Source organism: Lycium barbarum, chromosome 5 (assembly GCF_019175385.1).
Source record: "Lycium barbarum isolate Lr01 chromosome 5, ASM1917538v2, whole genome shotgun sequence".
NCBI classification, from domain to species: domain Eukaryota; kingdom Viridiplantae; phylum Streptophyta; class Magnoliopsida; order Solanales; family Solanaceae; genus Lycium; species Lycium barbarum.
This window is the reverse complement of record NC_083341.1, coordinates 17,197,023-17,209,508: the sequence shown is the minus strand read 5'-3', so window position 1 is coordinate 17,209,508 and position 12,486 is coordinate 17,197,023.

The following is a 12,486-nucleotide window of genomic DNA, read 5'->3' as shown; positions in this document are numbered from 1 at the left end:
CCATTTTTATAGCTCTTATTGCTTCAAAAGACAACCTTATTTTGTATTTTATAAAGAAGATAACATAAGATTAGAGCACATTAGATCAATTTAGGAATCAGTAAGCTTGGTGTAGACTAATATTTATCAATCATCTTTGTTTAGCTAATTCATATTCAAATTTTAAGTATATAATTCTTTTTAGTTTAGACTACGACTGTCTAACGAGACAAAAGGGGACGAATTCTTGACGGGACGAATTATTGACGGGATCAGGATGTTAGTTAACGGGACAGAGGTGACGAACGCTCCACTAGGCTTGTCCCATCCCACTAAGCTAACGTGACAGGACGAATCGGGCACGTTAATGGATTTTTTTTTAATTTAAATATTTAAGCACTAAAAAATTATAAATAGATGATAGTGTAATACAAAACTACATACATTTAGTAAATGACAATAATTTAAAGTGAACTTCAAAACTAAATTGATAACATTGCAAATTTAAAACGTACAAACATGATTTTTCTAATTTAAGTGGGATGCGAGTGGTTGGGACGAGGGATGGGATGATTTGAGTGGGACGGAATGGGATGGGGACGGACTTATTAAGGGGATGGGGGGACTGGGACAGAAGTGAGACGGGATAGGGACGAAACCCTTATCCCGTCTCATCCCACTAAGCTTATGGGTCGGGATATCCCGATCCCATTAGACAGCCTTAGACTTCAGACTAAGCAAATTAGAAACTTTTTAAAACCTCTTGCGTTAGTGAATCTGTCAAATGATAAGCGTTTAAGCTAAGTGTGAAGCACAAATTAGTTCAAATTTTCAGATGAACATTAATCAGCAAATCATAGGTTTATCCCAAGAGGTCCATGTGACAACTTAACAATTTCTAACATACTGATGCATGTGATTGTAGTAGCTGGGTACAATTTAGAAAAGTGGAATCTATGGCGGTGGAGGTAATTGTTATGTGATTGTAATTGATGGAGCATAGCGGTATTTGTAATAACTTTTAAGTGAATGTTTTAATGATTTCAAAATTCTTTGCAATATTTGAATGATTTATACCCATTAAAAGCAAATAAGTGCTTCCAAAAAAAAAAGATTAATTAAGTAACTTTTATATAATAAGCCGGTCGGATTCATTGTTTACTTTTTCTTAAATCAGTATACAGAATTTTATATTGATTATAGACAATTATACATATATTATACGTGGGCCTATACAGGAAAAGGGTCAAATATATCCTTCATTATACTTTGGATAAATATACCCCTGCTGTTATACTATTGATTCAATTATACCCTTCCTCCGTTAAAGTTGTCCAAGGTGGACATCCGATCCTATGTGGCACTAACATTTGATGAGATGGACGTCACGTGGCTTGCCACCTCAACACCCCTTACCCATTTTACTCCTCCCCTCTATTTGTTCTCCACCACTAAAATTTCCTTCCCTTCCACCATCATTGCCGCCACCATTGCTCCTCTGCTCTCCATCACAACAGAAAGAGAAGGTGAATTAGCAAAAACAATTACACTTCTTTAGCTCTTCATCACAGTGAAAGCATTTTAGCGATGGAGAACAAATAGAGGGGAGGAGTAAAATGGGTAAGGGGTGTTGAGGTGGTATGTCACGTGGCATCTAACTCATCAAATGTTAGTACCACATAGGATCGGATGTCCACCTTGGACAACTTTAACGGAGGAAGGATATATTTGAACCAATAGTATAATAGCAGAGATATATTTAGACCCAAATTATAACAAAGGGTATATTTGGCCCTTTTCCAATAGTACAGGGGTATATTTGACCCTTTTCCGTATTAAATATCTATTGGTTACTTTTGGTTTAAGCAATGGGGTGGACGCCTATTTTGTTTATTCTTCTTACTAGTGTCATTTGGCCCGTGCTGAGCCCGGGCCCAAACTACATTATAAATTATATTTACAACGTTTTTTTTTTTGCTACTCTTGCCTTTTGTTTTGTTTTTGTAACACTATATTAGTTGTAAAGGTAGTTCGACAATTTCTCAATGTTTCTAAAATATTGAATCATATAAAAAAAATTGTAAGTTAGAAAACAACATTTTCTTAGAGTATATCTAGACTTCCTTTTTATTTTCAAACAAATACCTGCACCAAAGTTCTTCTTCTTTTTATTATACTGAATTTTTTGGGGTTAAAGTATTTAATGTTTCAAATTGAGTCCTAGTGTTGGATTGACTTTTTTTTTTCTCAATAAACTTATACTGCTAACCCATTTTTGGGAAAAAGTAAAATATATACGGTATTCAAGTAATATAAAAAATATTTGATGCTACAAACTGTTGTATGATGACGTCAATGAAGTTGACTTATAAATAAAAATAACATTTAGAATAAAAAAAATAAAAGTCTTGATATGACAAAATACTTAGTAGATGTTCCTTCAAACAAAATCATACAAAAGGAACTGAAAAGTTAATGAAATTACTTATTTTTCTTACTTTGATCTTTTCTTTCCTTAAAAAAAGCATGTTAAGAAATGATGTATTTTTTCTTAATTTAATTTATTTTTAAATATGTAATTACTCTTTTCAAATATTTTTAGCTATATATAGAGATAATTTTTAATTTAACAACTAAGCATGTACTAAGGTACGTAGAAAGAGAATGTAATGATAACTTTTTTACTTGTCTATAATAAATTTTATAGGAATCAAATAATTTGAAACAAGTTCAATAATCATTTACACATAAAAGAAAGACAACAAACTTTTTGATCAAATTTTAAATTTTGGTAGAATAAATAGATTTTTTGGTAGTGTTACTATCATCTTTTTCACATCCTCACTTTTTGTAGCATTAAAAAAGCTCATATAGTTATTCAAATTTACCAAAATAAGCAAGAACTTGCAAGGTACATAAAACTTCAATTAGGGGTAAAATGGATAAAAAAATATATCAATTTGGTTGAAAAATAAATTTTAGTAGGGTCACTACCACCTTTTACATATCATCACTCTTTGTAGTATTAAAATGCCCCCATAGTTATTGAAATTTACTAAAATAGATGATAACTTTTAAGATAATTAAAGTTTCAATAGGGGGACAAAAAAAAAAAAAAATCATTTGAGGCTACAAAAGTTGGGGATTCTCCCTTATACCATTTTCAAAAGGCCCGTGCTGAGCCCGGGCTCAAACTCAAGATATAAAAATAAATATTTTAATTAAAAAAATATAATTTATGTTAGTAATAATTTCAAATAAGTATATTTTCTAAATATAAAAAGAAAAACTTTCATTTCACTCCTTTAATATCTAAACTTTTATTTTGATGAAATTATTTACTTCAAATCAAATGCGGAGCCATAATTTGAAGTTTATGAGTTTTGAATCCTAATTTTTTAAGTTATTTAGTTCTATATTAATAATCTATACACATTTAATGAACTTTTAAGACAAATACAGAATTCGAACAAAAGCGCTACCGAATTCGATCAAACTGGTAGCTGAAACTCTAACTCCGCCCTGCGTCAAACTCATTTTGTGTTTAAAAGATTAATTTTAGTTAACCAAATAAGAAATTTTAAAGATAATTCAATCTTGACTGATAACATTGTCTTCATTTTCAACAGTATATGGCATCATTTAATAATTTTTAAAACTATTTGAAAATCATTTTAGTAATAATCTTTGTAAACACATTTGAGCTCTTTACACGAGCTCATTAAAGTATAAATATAAAGTAAAAGAAATGTATGCATAAGTAAAATAATTTTCAGAAATTCTCAAATTTCATAATAAAAATATAAAGTAAAAGAAATGCTCATATGTAAAAATCTATAATAAGCAACAAATGAAAAAGGAGAAAATGAGAGGGCAACAAGAAGCAAGAATATCTGGCGAATAAATGACTATATTTAAGGTTTATATATAAGATCAATAGAAGAAAGCACCAGGAAAAATAAAGTGCAGCGGATGGCGTTGCTCTTCCCTTAACCACGGGTCTTGGGTTCAAGTTTGAGTATGAAAAAATTCTGGGTAGGGAGTGCTTCCCCCAATTAGGCCCTATTCGACGCGAACCCGGATTAATGAGGATCCAATGCGGGTACCTGACACCGGAGAGAAAATAAAAAAATAAAAAAGCAAGATAGGAGTTTCGACAGCTTTTGAAAAGTAAACCATAAGAAAAAAAAAGTAAATTTTTACTTTAAAAAAATAAGATCAGGATCTAAAAGTAATTAATTGAAAAGTTTGATATTTTATGAGAAACTTTTGTAAGGACTACAAAAGCCCTTTGGTTCTCCTCTATATATAGTAGTAAAGTAAATTCACATCATGAACTGAAATATAAATTATTCAGATTCTAACCTCCATCGTTAAGTAGAAACAATTAAACAGACCAAAGGCCCAGTTGAATTTACTAAAATTAAATCGTTTGAATCTGAATACATAGCTGAACATCAAAATTTTATTAGATTTGAATACTAAATAATTAAGACTCTTTATCTTCAACATCTAAATATATAAATCTTATCTTTATTTAAAGATAAATAAATGTAAAAATCATATAAAATGCTAATTTACCTAATATTAAAACAACAAAATATTCTTTTAACAAAATTTAACTAGTCTCCTGTTCCTTCCAGCGCGCTAGTCGTTGGGGCACTATTATAATTCCGACATCATTCTACAATTGATGATCAGAAAATTAAATATGTTAAAGTTTTGTTGCTATTAAAGAAAAAATTGAAAATTCATAGTTAAATTATGTTTATATATAGAAATGCATGTACGGTTTTTGACGATACAAATGAACAAGGAAACAGTGTCACACAAAAAGAACTGAGAGAATAATATTTTGCCTAATAGACATACTAACTAACACCGGGCTGCCCTTTAGACATACTAACTAAATCCAATGATAGAATTGTTATACTAAGTAGGCGTTTGGCCATCAATTTTGAAATCATGGTTTCAAACCAGCGTTTGGTCATCAATTTTTAATCATGGTTTGAAACCTGGTTTGAAACCATGGTTTGAACCCAAATCATCCAAAAAGCATGGTTTGGGTTTGAAACCATGGTTTCAACTTTTTTAAATACAAAATTTAACCCATAAGTTGATATTTTGTAAAAAAAAAGGCTCATAAGTTGGTAAATATTTTCAACAATTACCCACATCAATTATTTACCAATCTCATTAACTTCCACCAACCTTTATTTATGTCTACCAACCTTTAATTTATGTGGGAAGATTATATTAAATAATAGTTACATTACTATTCATGTTAAATTTTCGATTTTATTGAAGTAAAGTTTGATTAATTGATGTTGCATTTTTTAGAAAAGCCTTCTAGTAGTGTACTAATTTTGTTATAAACTATGATTTGCTCATTTGTTAAGATTGTATAAGAATTGAGAATGTTTTGATAGTTTTCACAATTTGTGAGATTTTTATGTCTATAAGAGAAAATACAACTTAAAATATCCAAATTGTATGTCCAAACATGGTTTCAAACCATGACCAAACGGGGCCTAAGTAAGTGCCCAATATATGCTACTCCTTAATTCCTTTTCTCTAGCTCAACACTCCTCGAATCCAAAAAAGAAAAAGAAAAAATAGCAAACAATTTTTACTACTTATTAGAAGCACGAGTTTGGGGCACTTTCGTCGTCCGTTGATGGGCCCCATAAAAAAATAAAATTATGGGCCCCATATATATTAAACAACAACAAATGTAAATAAATAAATAAATTATGGGCCTCATATATATTAAACAACAACTAATATTAAAAAAATAGTGCAAATTAATAATGTCAAAAAAAAAGTGCACCCCATATTAAAAAATTAAACAATATTCATGTAATTTTCAAAGTATCTCATTAAGTCAATAATGATGGATTCATTGCCACGTGCGTATTCGTAGCAAACACTAATATAATAAAGTTTTAAATACGGAGCACAAACTACAATGTTATATTAGTAGTAATATATATATATATATATGCATAAAAATAGTGCAAATTAATAATGTAAAAAAAAAGTGCATCCCGTATTAAAAAATCAAACAATATTCATGTAATTTTCAAAGTATCTCATTAAGTCAATAATGATGGATTCATTGCCACGTGCGTTTGCTACGTGAATCCCATATTAAAAAAAGTGAATCCCATATTAAAAAAATAAACAATGTCAAAAAAAAAAAGGTGCTGACTTTATATTCATAGCAAACACTAATATAATAAAGTTTTAGATGCGGCGCATAAATTACAATGTTATATCAATCGTGTTTTGAACATAGTATATATATATATATATATTATATGCATAAAAATAGTGCAAACTAATAATGTCCAAAAGGGTGGGCCCCATACTAAACAACACCAAGCAATATAAAAAAATAAATAAAAAAAGAAACTATATAAAGCATGGGTTTAGATCCATGCTTCGTCGTCCGTTGTCCCTTAAAAAAAAGGGGGTGGGCCCCATACTAAATAACAACGAGCAATAAAAAAAAGGAAGAAAAAAAAAGTGGAACTCACCATCTCTGAACTCATGGGAAAAAAAAAGTGCACCCTATATTATCAAAATCAAGCAATATCAAAAAAAAAAAAAAAAGTGAAACCCATATTAAAAAAAATATAATGTTAAAAAAAAGTGCTGGCTTTGTATTCGTAGCAAACACTAATATAATAAAGTTTTAGATACGAAGCACAAACTACAATGTTATATTAATTGTATTTTGAACATAATATATGTATATATAATATATGCATAAAAATAGTACAAACTAATAATATCTAACAAAAAAAAGGGTGCACCCCATAAAGGGTGGACCACATACTAAACAACATCAAGCAATATAATAATAATAATAAAAAAATTGGAACCCACCATCTCCAAACTCACTGTAAAAAAAAAAGTGGACCCCATATTAACAAAATCAAGCAATATAAAAAATATAGTATTTCTTCGTTTAAATAGAAAATCAATTTCTACTTTGTTTCGTTTTAAACATGTAAAATTAATTTAATAATTTGAATTAGAATTATCCAAATCAAAATTTGGTAAAAAGGAAAATAGTTTCCTTTTAAACAAGTCTTCTCTTTTAAAAAATATTAATAAATTTGCTGATTTTATATTCGTAGCAAACATTAATATAATAAAATTTTAAATACGGAGCACAAACTACAATGTTATATTAATCGTGTTTTGAACATAATATATATATATATAATCACTATTCAAAGACAACAACATATATATAGATGCACTATAATCCGAAGTGTTGGGCCCGTGCGCAGCACGGGCATAGGCAGTCTAGTCTTTAATAAATGGACAAAACTAAAGGGTTGGCTATTTCGTTTTTTTGCTAACCTACAATTTTTTATTACTTGATGAATTTTCTTTTTGTTCATATCTAGTATATAAGACCGTGAATCTGCACCTCACTTTAACAATTATGTTTATAGAAAACATAACGATATTTAAGTATAAATTTTTCTCAATAATTCACACAAAAGAAACTATGTATATAAGAATATATCAAATAAATATGAGAAAACGTACGCTAATCTCCAAACATACCCGAATGAGAATAATTAAGGTGTGTCTCAAGAATTAATAATAAAAGTAAAAATTAACATTAAAAAGTTGGTCAGTGTAACTTTCTTTAGACTTGAAGCAATAATTTTTCTTACCATATATAATTAGGCCATTCAGAGAAAACATTGCAAATATTAAGATATTTAATTAGATTTTTTATTAATTGATTCTTGTAGTTTTGCATTAGTAATGAAATTAATTCCACGATACACATAATTGAAGCCACATAAAGAAAGAATTCATAACTAGTCCATTCGGGGGACATTAAATAAAATTGGAACAATAAGAAAAACTCAAACTACAATTTGTCATTATTTGTAGTTTAACAGAAATGAAAATTACAATTTTATTAGATATAATGTAATTGTATAAACTGATAAAACAAAAGCAAATCGGGTAAACAAAAGTTAAGTAACAATTTTTTCAGATATGTGATTCTTTTGAGGAATCATATTTCTAACTTAGATATACAACTTAGTCTTTCTTTCTTCAACCAAAAAAAAAAAAAAAAACTTAGTCTTTCCCCTATATTCTTTTTAAAAAAGCTATATGAGGGCAAATCCAAATGCCAACAACACCATGTACGAATAAATTGTGTTTCTTCTTTTTACATATATATATATATGGCTACTTCAAACAAATTAAACACTTGTTGTGATTTCATCTACAGTAAATTTTGAAACAAAGAGAGAAGAGGCTATAATTCTTGACCGTCCAGAGTTGTTTCAAACTTTCAATCATTGTGATTTCATCTAGTAGTGAAATTTTGACTGGTTGCGATATATTGTGAGGAATGACGCAGCGTTTACTGTACAAAATGTAATGGAAGATTATTTGGAATTTTATGTGTATTCTTGAAAAGAAGGTGCACCTATTTATACATGTATCCTAAATAAGAATAAAAGAATAATGTTTAATTCCTATACAATTTGTCTAAATTCTATTGGCTACTCTCTATCTAACTTTATTTCTTTCTATGTAAATCTGATAGTGACTTGTCCTTGTTCATCAAGATTAATTGATCACATGGCTAATATTCATTTATCAACTTTTGGAAGGCTAGGATGCAATCTTGAGAAAAATATGATATTGGGCCATATCCCTGTTCTGCTGAATTTTGAGCCCAATAGTCCAAACAACCCAAAATAATTGCAGCAGCCCATTAACACCACTTTGAACACTTAGGACTTTTGTTCGATATGTCCTAAGTTGTTCTTCATCATCGGTGAAGACGATATCTTCTATGTTCATCATTATTGTCCTCTCCAATAATTCCTACACCCCCCTTCAAGTTGGAGGGGATCGTAGTGACTCCCAGCTTGCGAAGAAGATGATGATGCGACGGCCCAGATAGAGATTTTGTAAAAATATCGGCAAGCTGGTCCTTTGACGGCACAAAAGAAAGAGAAATCAAGCCGGAGAGATACTGTTGCCGGACAAAATGGCAATCGAGCTCAACGTGTTTCGTTCTTTCATGAAACATGGGATTCCGAGCAATGTCAATAGTCGCCTTGCTGTCAGAATGTACAGGCACCGAAATCGGAGAAGGAATCGATAGATCTGAAAGTAAACGAGTCATCCAGGTCAATTTTGCAACCAATCGCCGCATGGAGCGATATTCAGCCTCGGCGAAGGATAAAGAGACGGAAGCTTGTTTCTTGGACTTCCAAGAAATAGGTGATCCACCCAAGCTAATAAAGAACCCACTTACAGAAGGACGAGTGTCACGACAAGTCGCCCAATCGGCGTCACAGAAGGCAGATAAAGAAAAACTCGGTGAAGCATTGAGGAGAATCCCATGACAGGAGTATTTCTTAAGGTAACGCAACACTCGCAATCCAGCATTAAAGTGATCAATAGTAGGTGTTTGCATAAATTGACTCAATGTCAAAACAGCAAAAGATAAATCCGGCCAAGTATGAGTCAAATAATTCAATTTTCCAACAAGATGTCTATAAATGGTGGAATATTATAATACTTCTCCTGTTGTTACAGATAGTTTTGCTGATGGATCCATTGGAGAAGAGACAGAGGCAAGGTGGGAAATATCAAATTCATCCAGGAGATCCAAGGTATACTTTTTCTGACTGATAATCATACCATGATCTTCCCTTAAGATTTCCATTCCCAAGAAATAGTGGATGAGACCAAGGTCCTTAATCTTAAATTCTGAATGAAGAAACACCTTAAGATCCCTAATTTCCTGATGATTATTTCCAGTAATAAGTATATCATCAACATACACTGCAACAATAGAAACCAAAGACCCTGTATGTTTAAAGAAAAGAGAGTAATCATTGAGAGAGGCTGTGTATCCTTTAAATGTTAATGCACCTGCAAGCTTGGCATACCACTACCTGTAAGCTTGTTTCAAACCATATAGAGACTTTCTAAGTCTGCACACCAAACCAGGAGTAGGTGGATCTAAAATAGAAGGAAATTTCATGTAGACTTCTTCTTGCAAATCACCTTGCAAGAAGGCATTATTCACATCAAATTGTGAAACATCCCAACCTTTCTTTACTGCAATAGCTAGCAAACATCTGATTGTAGTCATTTTAACTACTGGGGAGAAGGTCTCATTGAAATCAACTCCTTCAGTCTGTATATCCCCCCTTATGACTAGTCGAGCCTTTAACCTCTCTATAGTACCATCTGCATGTTGTTTGACTTTGTATACCCATTTACAAGGAAGAGCTTTTCTTCCTGGGGGTAAAGAAACTAAATCCCAAGTTTGATTTGATTGTAGTGCCTCTAGTTCATTTTTCATGGCCTTCATCCATCCAGGATGATGACAAGCCTGATTAAAACTGGTAGGTTCTTTAATTGTAGAAACAGAGTCTAAAATGAGTTGATTTGGCTTAGAAAGGGCATTGAAAGATAGAATGGTGGGAGTAGCAAAACAGGACTCTGTAACATTACTAAGAAAAATAGTATTACAAAAGTATTCATTAAGGTGGGAAGGAAGAGTTCCTTTGTTTGATCTAGCTGGCCTTCTGGGTTCTGGTTCAAGTTGAGTGTTAACAGTATGGGTTAGATCAGTAGAGATAAGAGGAGAGACAAGATATGTAGTAGGATCAGAATGATCAGAAGGGGAATGAGAAGATAGGGAAGAATTAAGTGTATTTGTCAGGGAACTGGAAGAACTAGGAGTAGACTGATCATGTGTTGCATCAGGATTAGTTATATCAAATGATGAAGAAATGGTATCCAAAAAGATATGTGATGAATGATCTGAAAAAATAGGCAGCTTAGAGGCAGTAGAAATAGCAAAAGGGTAATGATTCTCATGAAATTTGACATCTCTAGATACCACAATTTTCTTGGTATCTAATTCTAACAATTTGTATCCTTTTTGAGTTAAAGGATATCCTAGCAACACACAAGCCTTTGCCCTGTGATCAAACTTACTCCTTTCCTGAGTTAGAGTAGAGGCATAACACAAACACCCAAAGTTCCTTAGGTGAGAATAATCATGCAGTTGTTTGAAAATTATTTCATAAGGAGTTTTCCCTTTGAGAACACTAGAAGGCAATTTGTTAATAATGTATGTAGCTGTTAGAATGCACTTCCCTCAGTAAGTAACAGGCATGTTGGACTGAAACATCAGACCTCTTGCAATTTCTAAGAGATGTTTGTGTTTCCTTTCAACAATGCCATTCTGTTGAGGGGTCCCTACACAAGACATTTGATGAATGATACCTTCTGAAGCAAAATAAGCTGCTTCTTGTGTTCCTTTTCCTAATTCTAGGGCATTATCAGATCTTATCATCTTCACCTTCACATGGAACTGTCTTTCAACCATAGAAAGAAAACTCTTGAGAATAGGAAAAGCATTACTCTTGGTACTTAACAAAAATGTCCAAGTTCCTCTACTAAAATCATCCACAATAGTTAGGAAATATCTAAACCCATTGTAAGTAGTTGATTTGTATGGTCCCCATGTATCAATGTGAATGAGTTCAAATATTCCTTTTGTTTTGATACTACTCACAGGAAATGGAAGCTTAGTTTGTTTAGCTTTAGGACACACATCACAGATAAAATCAGAAATAGAATCACAATGAAGGAAATGTAAATGCTTCAATACTGAAAATGGGAGATGTCCCAACCTTACATGCCAAAGTTTTACATCAGAAGTAGCTTTAACATGTGCAGAAATAGGAACAGACTCTGAATTGGAATTCTTCCTTTTGGAATTGAAAGAACATTTGCATTAAATAAACACCTAGACTTAGAATCAGTAGGTTCCAGTAGATATAGTCCTTCTCTCACTTCACCAAAAACTTGAGGACTCTTCATTGAATGGTCCTGCAAGAGACACTTACTACATGTAAATATTGCATCACACTTGATTTGAACACATAACTTATGCACAGATAATAAGTTATACTGGAATTCTGGAACATGAAGAACATTTTTTAAAATAAGACCTGGCAGAATAGGAATGCTTCCTGTATGAGTAACACTTACCTTGAAAGAATTAGGTAAATTAATGTTCAAAGGTACAGGAAGAGGAATGAGAAACATGAATGAATTAGGATTAGAACACATGTGTTCTGATGCTCCTGAATCAATTATCCAGGTGCTTGATTTGAGACTGCTAAAAACTGAACTATAGTATTTAAGAATAGTACCAGCCACAACATTAGCATTTATGCTTGGATTTCCTGATTGTCCCAGTTTTGCTTGCTTGTATAAATGCATCATTTCCTTGATTTCTCCCTTGGTGTATTGTTGTGCCAGATTGTTGTTGATGTCATTGTTATATCCACCCATGCTTTCTTCCTCCTCATGTGTCACTGCTGCATTTCCCTTGATTGTCCCTTGATAGTCTTTAGAGTTAGTAAACTCAAAATCAGGAGGGAATCCATGCAATCTGTAGCAATCATCCTGTGTGTGTCC